Source organism: Gopherus flavomarginatus, chromosome 4, assembly GCF_025201925.1.
Source record: "Gopherus flavomarginatus isolate rGopFla2 chromosome 4, rGopFla2.mat.asm, whole genome shotgun sequence".
Taxonomy (NCBI): Eukaryota; Metazoa; Chordata; order Testudines; family Testudinidae; genus Gopherus; species Gopherus flavomarginatus.
The window spans coordinates 214,761,440-214,771,256 of NC_066620.1; positions in this window are offsets into that span (position 1 = coordinate 214,761,440).

Here is a 9,817-nt window from a genome sequence, read left to right on the forward strand (position 1 = left end):
TGGGTATTTGTCCCACTTGCTCTTGCCAACTGACGATCAGTTGGCAAGAGCAAACAGGACAAAAAAGTTGGGACGTCTGTGGCAGGGTTTAAAAAGGGGGCTGTCCCGGCCAAAACGGGATGTATGGTCACCCCTAGGCTATAGTACCAGCTGCCAAGGTAGCCCAGGCAGAAGTGGGGAGCCCCGGCCCCTCACTTACCCTGGGTGAGGTGCTGGGGGGCCTGTGTCCCTGTCCTCCAGAGCGTGCTGCCCAGGGCAGGTAGAGGGTCCAGGACTCCCCATAGTGGCCCAGGCTCCCTGGGCAGCTCTTACCACCACCCAGCTTCTGGACAGGCTAGGAGGCGAGGCCATGGGGGAAGGGGAGAAGCAGGGGGAGGGGCCCTGTGGCAGGGAATGGGGACCTCTGGCAGGGAGTGTGGGGGGCCCCAAATGTTCTTTGTACCCAGGGCCCCAGTAAATCTTAATCCACCTCTGAATGAGGCCAGTGATTGGATTTCTTCAGTCACATCTAGAGGCTACCAAAGAATATTTCCTGCAGTGGATGAAAGTATTTATGGATGACTTGTCCTCTGACCGCCTTGCAGAACTTCACCAGAAATACTGCAGCTTGCGGGCTCAAATCCTGGAAAGAAAGAAAGGAAGAAAGAAAAGGAGAAAATAATTACTTGAAAAATTCACTGCTAAATAATTTAGAAACTCTCAAATAAGATAAATGATTCTACAATTGACCTTGAACACGTTTTGAGAGAGACAGCTCCGATTTATGAAGCTCTGGATGTAACTAACCAAAATAATGAATGTTTTCTTGCACTGCCTCAGATTGCAGCTGATCTGATGATGTCAGGGTATCCCATTGAGCTGATGGACAGCGATGCTTCCTCCGTGCCCTTAAAATGGGCTGGCGCACTTGTTGATAAATTAATTGAGAAGTTAGGAGACCAAAAAATGTTTGTTTGTTCAGTGGTTGGCATCCAGGGCACCTTGCCCCAAGTCGTTTTGTTGTGCACCAGAATGTTGGAGAATTGACAGCAAAAGAACAGAATATGGAAGGGCAAAGACGCCTCCAGCAAAAGTTAGACGAAATGACAGTTACTGCAGCCCAGCAAGAGTTCTGTGATGTTACCTGCTTTAGTGACATTATCCGATTTGACGTGAACACCCACATTCATTACTTTGCTCATCTCTGGGAAGGGAACCCACCAATGGCACCTCCAAACCCCAGCTACAGCCAAAATGTCCAGGAACAAAAAGCAAGATTCTCTTGGCTGCCAAATAGGAATCTCAGGCACCAGTGTTGGAACCTGGGGGAGGGGGCCGGGGCCACATGACCCCTCCTTTTAAAAGTAGGAGGACCATCCCACCCCCCTTTTTAACCAAAAAAACATATGATCTTTGGGAAAAACATGATCATACTCAGAGGTGATGCGTGATTTCTTCCAGGGTTCACACCAGAACAGGGCCAGCAGCAGCCTTTTGGCACCATGCGGGCGGGAAGGGATGAGAGCTGCTTCCAGCTACAGAAGGGAGGAAGGGGGAAAGGATGACCTGACCCATGTCTTTGCAGAACTCATCCCTCCCCACCACAACCCCGTGATTGGAAGAAACTCCTGTCCCTTCATGCCCACACAGTGCTGAAAGGCAGGTAACACCTCCAGGTTTCTGCTCGCCACTGACATGACCCAGCTGCCTCCTGTTCCCCGGCTGGAGCACAGGAAGGAAGGGGTTAAGTCCTAAGGAGGCGTTGTGCACCAGCCCCCCCGCCCCCTCCAGGAAGCTGACTGCAGGGGCTTCAGCAGCCACGGAGCCTGGCCAGAGGTGGCTCAGAGGGGCGCCCCCTGCAGGAGGAGCGCTGCTGCACCTGGCTGCTGCCTCAGGCGCAAAGCCTAGTGGACAGAGCAGCCCTGCACTCACTGGGACCCAGGTTGAATGGGGCGGGGCAGGGGAAGCAGTTGCTAAGCCCATGCTTGGGGGGCTGCAGTGGACCCTGCGAGTTCAGGGTGGGAATGGGCTGGAAATCACTCTCCCCTTCCCCACACACACTCTTTGTTTTTTCATTTGTTCGTACTATAATTATACCTTAAACATTATAATGTGGCTACATTTTGTATTCTGGTTATTTATGTTACAATTCTACTCTGCGGGATATTTAAATGGTATTTGAATTCCTCTGCCACTTTGGCCTTGCCCCCCACCTCCACTTCTACAAAGCTTCTGGCGCCCTTGGTCTCTTGGCAGTGTTTTAAGGCTGCCAGGTTTAAAAATCCGCATTAGTGACCTGTGGAAAGCTTTGTTAAATGAGAATTTTATTTTCAGCTTCCAAGAACCTCGAGATTGCAACATGCGCGAAGTTAGAAATAACATTTAGCCAATGGCCCTGACGGCTGAGAAGTCACATGGTAGATTTGCAAATGAAAGTGACCAATTGAATTTGGAAGGGAGACATGCACTGTATCACCAAAGAAAACCTCAAAGAGCAAAGTCAAGGAAATGATAATACCATCATGGAGGACGTAGAAAAGTATTTCAGTGAAGACAAAGACTGAAAAGTTGAGCCGGTGGACAGGAAGTATTGCACTGAAAGAGTCGCTCATTGTTGAAACTAAGAGGAAGTCTGAAGAACTTATTGAACTAAAGAAGAACCAAAGTAAACTGGATGACAAGAAGTCAGAAGATGAAAACGAGCTTCTGAAAAGAAGCAAAGAGTTAGCTCTGTCTTTAAAAGGCCAGGAACTAGGTGAAACAGAACTGAGAGCGAACTTTAACTCATTATGGAGCTAACGGGTGACTGACATGTCTTCAGCTGCTCCCCCGTTTGGAGTCTGATATTAATGTTGTCAAACGGGCTCAGATTTCGGAACTCTGTTTCTCTGCCACGTCTGTCAATGTCCAAGAGAAGGCAGCGGTGTATAACACCTTTCTCTGATCTCTGTCTTATGGCAGGCTTTTCATGTTGTCACTGCTTCAAGAACTGCATTCCTCTTTTAACCCCTACTATTAATTTCCACCTTTAAGCTATTCCTTTTAATATTTTAAAGTTGTGTACAGGTTAGGTGTTTATACCTTCCCATATTCCTTTTCTTTCTTGTGTCAGACAGTTCATGTCATTTTTATAGCTCAACAATCATTTTAAAAAAGAAAACAAAAAATCCTTTATCGTTCCTCTAAATTTTGTGGCCTGTGACAGGTTGTGACTCACCAGCGTAGAAAGCAGGTGCCTGGGGCGGCCAATGAAGAGAGGGGTGGCACATGCAGCCATTCGGCGGCAATTTGGCGGCAGGGCCATCACTCCCTCTTGGAGCGAAGGACCTGCCGCCAAATTGCCACCGTAGAAGCAGCGGCGGTAGAGCTGCTGCCGATCAAGAACACTTTTTTTTTAGCTGCTTGAGGTGGCAAAAATGCTAGAGACGGCCCTGGGCACCTTATAGACTAACAGACGTATTGGAGCATGAGCTTTCATGAGTGAGTACCCACTTTATGGGACCCACTTCGGGGGTATTCACCCACGAAAGCTCATGCTCCAATACGTCTGTTAGTCTATAAGGTGCCACTGAACTCTTTTCTGCTTTTACAGATCCAGACTAACACGGCTACCCCTCCGATACTTGTCCCATGTAGGGCACCGAGACCACTTAGAGAGTGGAGTTAAATGATTCTGCTCTCTTTCCTGGTAGTCCATTGATCTGATGATGACAAATCTATGCAGATCATCTATTGTTGGTCTCATGGTGTGCCCTCTGATGACTGTACAAGCCAATTCTACAGGTGCACATTTTGCTGCATGGGAAGTTCGCAGTCAGTGGATTGTGCGCTGCTGATGCTCTGTGACATCGTTCGCGTGCCTCTTGTAGACGTCAGCAGTGGTCTTCCTCAAAGGCGATGCAGGTATTTCTAAGTGTTGCACGCCACTGTGTTCTGTCGCTGGCGGTGTCCTCAAGGTCCCTAGGTTTGATATTGCTGTACTGCAGATTGGCTTTGATGGTATCCTTGTAACGTTTCCGTGGACGACCTATATGCTGGATGCCCTGGGAGAGCTCACCATACAGAAGCTGGCGGGGGATTCTGTTTCCATCCATGCAGTTGACATGACCAGTCCAACGTAGCTGTGACTTCATGATCGTCATTTCGATGCTTGTCATCTGGGCTGTCTTGAGGACCTCGAGATTGGGCACTTTGTCTTGCCAGCAGATCTTCATGATGTTGCGGAGGCAGCACATGTGAAATGCTTCAAGCTGCTTGATGTGACACCTATATAGTGTCCATGTTTTGCACCAGTACAAAAGAGATGAGAGAACAACAGCTCTGTACACAAGCAATTTGTTGACATCCGGATGTTGTGGTGGTTTAAAACTTTGACACGCAGACAGCCAAGTGCCTGGCTTGCTTTGGATATTCGTGCGTTGATCTCATTATCCAGTGATCCATCACTGGATATGACACTACCCAGGTATTTAACGTTCTCCACTACTTTAAGATGAGTGCCGTCAATGGAGATACTCGGGACAGAAGCATTTGATCCAGGTGCAGATTGATGAAGAACTTCTGTCTTTCCGAGGCTGATAGTTAGTCCGAAGAGTTGCGAGGCCTCAGCAAACTTGTTGACAATGTGCTGAAGATCATTTTCAGTGTGAGCCATGAGGGCACAGTCGTCAGCAAAGAATGCCTCAAGAAGGAGTTTCTGCACTGTCTTAGTCTTTGCATTCAGGCGACGGAGGTCAAAAAGTGAACCATCGTGCCGGTATTTCAAGTATATACCTCGGTCCAGATCTTTCATTGCATGGTTAAGGACGCATGCAAAGAACAGGTTAAATAGGACAGGAACGAGAACACATCCTTGTTTCACACCATTGATGATGTTGAAGAGGGCTGATGTGGCTCCATCAGACAATACTTTGCCTGTCATGCTATCATGAGAAAGGTGTATAATCTGGACAAATTTTCTTGGGCAGCCAAGTCGTGTTAGAACGGTCCAAAGGGCTTCCCTGTTGATGGTGTCAAATGCCTTTGTCAGATCTATGAAGACAGCATACAGGTGCATATTCTGTTCAATGTACTTCTCTTGTACTTGTCTGACCGCAAACATCATGTCGACTGTGCTCCGGCCAGGTCAGAAACCACATTGACTTTCAGGTAGATTTGCCTCGGAAATACTGACTATTAGGCGGTTCAAGATGATGTGGGCGATGATCTTCCCACTAACGGAGAGGAGGGATATGCCTGTATAGTTTCCACATTCTGCTTTGCTGCCTTTGTTCTTGAAAAGAGAGACAATAGTAGCGTCACGGAGGTCCTGTGATATGTTTTCATCCTCCCAGATGCTGATGACCACGCTGTGGAATGCTGCTAATGCTGCTGGACCTGCTGCTTTGTATCTCTCTGCTGGTATCCCGTCTTTTCCAGGAGCTTTTCCTGAACTCATCTGGCTAACAGCTTTCTTCATCTCATCTATAGTGGGCGGAAAGTCAAGATCCGTCAGGGCAGGTTGTTGTGGAATGTCATTGAGGACATTATTATTCACGGTTGATGGTCTATTGAGAAGGTTGCTAAAGTGTTCTCACCATCTTTCGTCGATGCCTTTATCTCTAATCAGCGTTGTGTTGTCTGATGAGAGCAGTGGGGTGGTCCTTGGTTTAGAAGGTCCATAGACAGTCTTAACAGCACTGAAGAACATCTTTGTGTTGTGGGTCTCAGCACAGTGCTCGATTTCTTTGGCTTTGCTCTCCCACCAGTTTGTCTTGTATCGGACGGAGGCCTTTCTGTGTTCTGCTCTAAAGGTACTTGAAATGGTCCCGTTTAGAGACTGAGGAGGGGTCATTCTGCCATTCGATAAAGACTTTTCTCTTTACTTCCAGAGCTGAGCATATTTCTTCTTGGTTCTCATCAAACCAATCCTGATGTGTTCTCTTCTTTGGTCCAAGAGATGTTATTGCTGTGTCAGTCACCATCTGCTTGAACTGGTCCCACTTTTCGGTTACAGTACCGATCAATTGTCTGTGGGATATCAGTTTGTCATCAAGACTCTGGAAATTGTTGAAACACTGAGCATCCTTCAGTTTGGCTATGCTGAAAGCAGGTCGCTTATGTGTGAGCACACAGCATCACGAATCTCCCTGGCCACCAGGGACCAGAGGGGTGTGCACATGGGTGAGGTCAGGGTCTCTGTAGAGGCTTTGCAAAGCAATTCTGTCCTGTGCCCACTTGCCGTGGAAGTGTCCTCCTTTAGCTCCACACACATCATGCAAAGCACAGCAGGCCATGATAATCTGAACCGTATTGGCCACACTGGCATCCAGACAGGTCCGGATGCAGCACAAACGGGCTTTCAGTTGCCCAAAGGTGCATGCCGCCACCACCATCTGCGGCTTCTCAATCTATTGAATTCCCTTTTTCTTAGATCAGCAATGTTGGAGTGAGGCTTCATGAGCCATGGTAAGAGCAGGTATGGCAGGGTGTCCCACAAAATAAATGTCAGCACAGAAACACCATAAGCAGTCACATCATTTTGCGGGAATAAAGTCCCTTCTTCCCTGCTGTGGTACAACCCTGACCTCCTGACAAGCCTCATTTCATGGCCTTTTCCTATGTGTCCAGCATTTATGTTCATAAACTCACCCCTGTGGTCCACTAAGTCTGGAAGAACCAGTGAATAGTACATAAGTACATGAGAACATAAGAATGGCCGTACTGGGTCAGACTAAAGGTCCGTGTAGCCCAGTATCCTGTCTACCGACAGTGGCCAGTTCTAGGTGCCCCAGAGGGAGTGAACCTAACAGGCAATGATCAAGTGATCTCTCTCCTGCCATCCATCTCCACCCCTCTGACAAACAGAGGCTAAGGACACCATTCCTTATCCATTTTGGCTAATAGCCATTAATGGATTTAACCTCCATGAATTTATCCAGTTCTCTTTTAAACCCTGTGATAGTCCTAGACTTCACAACCTCCTCAGGTAAGGAGTTCCACAGACGGTGCACTGTGTGAAGAACTTCCTTTTATTTGTTTTAAATCTGCTGACCATTAATTTCATTTGGTGTCCCCTAGTTCTTGTGTTATGGGAATAAGTAAATAACTTTTCCTTATCCACTTTCTCCACATCACTCATGATTTTATATACCTCTATCATATCCCCCCTTAGTCTCCTCTTTTCCAAGCTGAAAAATCCTAGCCTCTTTAATCTCTCCTCATATGGGTTCTGTTCTAAACCCCTAATCATTTTAGTTGCTCTTCTCTGAACCTTTTCTAGTGCCAGTATCTCTCTTTTGAGATGAGACCACCACATTTGTAGGCAGTATTCAAGATGTGGGCGTACCATGGATTTATATAAGGGCAATAAGATATCTTCAGTCTTATTCTCTATCCCCTTTTAATGATTCCTAACATCCTGTTTGTTTTTTTGACTGCCTCTGCACACTGCTTGGACATCTTCAGAGAACTATCCATGATGACACCAAGATCTTTTTCCTGATTTGTTGCAGCTAAATTAGCCTCCATCATATTGTATGTATAGGTGGGGTTATTTTTTCCAGTGTGCATTACTTGACATTTATCCACATTAAATTTCATTTGCCATTTTGTTGCCCAATCACTTAGTTTTGTAAGATCTTTTTGAAGTTCTTCACAGTCTGCTTTGGTCTTAACTATCTTGAGCAGTTTAGTATCATCTGCAAACTTTGCCACCCCACTGTTTACTCCTTTCTCCAGATCATTTATGAATAAGTTGAATAGGATTGGTCGTAAGACTGGCCCTTGGGGAACACCATTGGTTACCCCTCTCCATTCTGAGAATTTACCATTTATCCCTACCCTTTGTTCCCTGTCTTTAACAAGTTCTCAAGCCATGAAAGGACCTTCTCTCTTATCCCATTACAACTTAATTTACGTAAGCGCCTTTGGTGAGGGACCTTGTCAAAGGCTTTCTGGAAATCTAAGTACACTATGTCCACTGGATCTCCCTTGTCCACATGTTTGTTGACCCCTTCAAACAACTCTAATAGATTAGTAAGACATGATTTCCCTTTACAGAAACCATGTTGACTTTTGCCCAAAAATTTATGTTCTAACCTTTGTAGTTCATGTATTCATTGGCCCTTTTAAGTAGGCAAAGTATAGGGTTGTGTGTTCCATGAATGGCCCCCCTGGAAAGGTTGGAAAACATCCTGTGTCATCCTACTATAACTTCAGGGACTTGTGTTATAGCAACCACGCTTGGGTTGATCACACTATTTATAGCCTGGCAAATCTGTACAACCATCAACCTGACAGTTGACTTCCCAACCCCGAATGAGTTGGCAGCCAACTGGTAGTGACCAGGTGTTGCCAGCTTCCAAACAGCACTAGTCACCCACTTCTTATAGGTATGAGTTTCTGAAATAGAGTGGTTTGGGGCCTCAGGATTGATGCAAACTTCTCACACAACTCAATGCTTCCAAGCTCTGCTTCCTCATTCTGCATCCTCTGGTCATCAGCCCAAGTTTCCAGGACGATGTGGTCCCCCTACACCATGCTGATTCTCTGTCACCAGAAGTGGTGGTCCACCCAGGGACATACCATTGCAATCCTGGCATTCAAAATATCAGTTCCATGGGACCAAAGTAGTTTTTAATTCCCGCTCTGGGTCAGCCACCTTTGCCATCTGACAGATGTCTGGACTGAGTTTATCAAGTTTCCAGTACTAAACTGCATGAACTTTTGTCCAGCAAACAAGGACGGTGCTACCATTAAGGTGAACTAGGCAGTTGCCTAGGGCGCCAAGATTTGGGGGTGCCAAAAAGCAGTTCCCCCAATTTTTTTTTACAGCGGTTCCTCCCCATGCGCGCGGTCGCTGCTCCGCTTCTCCTGCCTCCCAGGCTTGCGGTGCCAATCAGCTGTTTGGTGCCACAAGCTTGGGAGGAGAATTAGAGTTGGGGCAGCGTGCTCAGGGAGGATGGAGAGCAGAGGTGAGCTGGGGTGGGGAGGTACCACACAGCTCCCTGTGGGGGGGGAGCAGGAGTTGCCGTGTGGGGAGGCTCAGGGCAGGGCAGGGAACTGCTGCGGGGGGGGAACACCTCAGGGCGGAGGGGGCGTGGGGAGCTGCCACAGGGCTGGAGGGGGGATGCAAGGTGGAAGTTTCTCCTAAGGCGCGTGTCATAAACAAATAGTAGGAGTTAATAGAACAGAAGTACTTTATATCTCTTTTGACTGTAAAGGGTTAACAAGATCTGTGAGCCTGGCTGTCACCTGACCAGAGGACCAATCAGGGGACAGGATACTTTCAAATCTTGAGGAGGGAAGTTTTTGTGTGTGCTGTTAGTTTTTGGTTGTTGTTCTCTCTGGGCTCAGAGGGACCAAACGTGCAACCAGGTTTCTCTCCAATCTCTCCGATACAGGCTCTTATAAGTTCAGAATAGTGAGTAGTTGGTAGACAAGGCGAGTTAGACTTGTCTTTGTTTTCTTTATTTGCAAATGTGTATTTGGCTGGAAGGATTTTAATTTGTACTTGTATACTTAGGCTGGGAGGGTGTTCCCAGTGTCTATAGCTGAAAGACCCTGTACCTATTCCACCTTAAATTTACAAAGATAATTTTTACTGTTTTTTCCTTCTTTAATTAAAAGTTTTTCTTGTTTAAGAACCTGATTGTTTTTTTATTCTGGTGAGACCCCAGAGGACTGGGTCTGGATTCACCAGGGACTTGGTGGGGAGAAAGGAGGGAAGGGGGAGAGAAAGGTTAATTTCTGTCTGTATTAGGGTTAATTTCTCTGTCAGGAAGAGTCTGGGAGGGGGAAATAGAAGGAGGGGGGAAGGTGAATTTTCCTTTCTGTTTTAAGATTCAAGGAGTTTGAA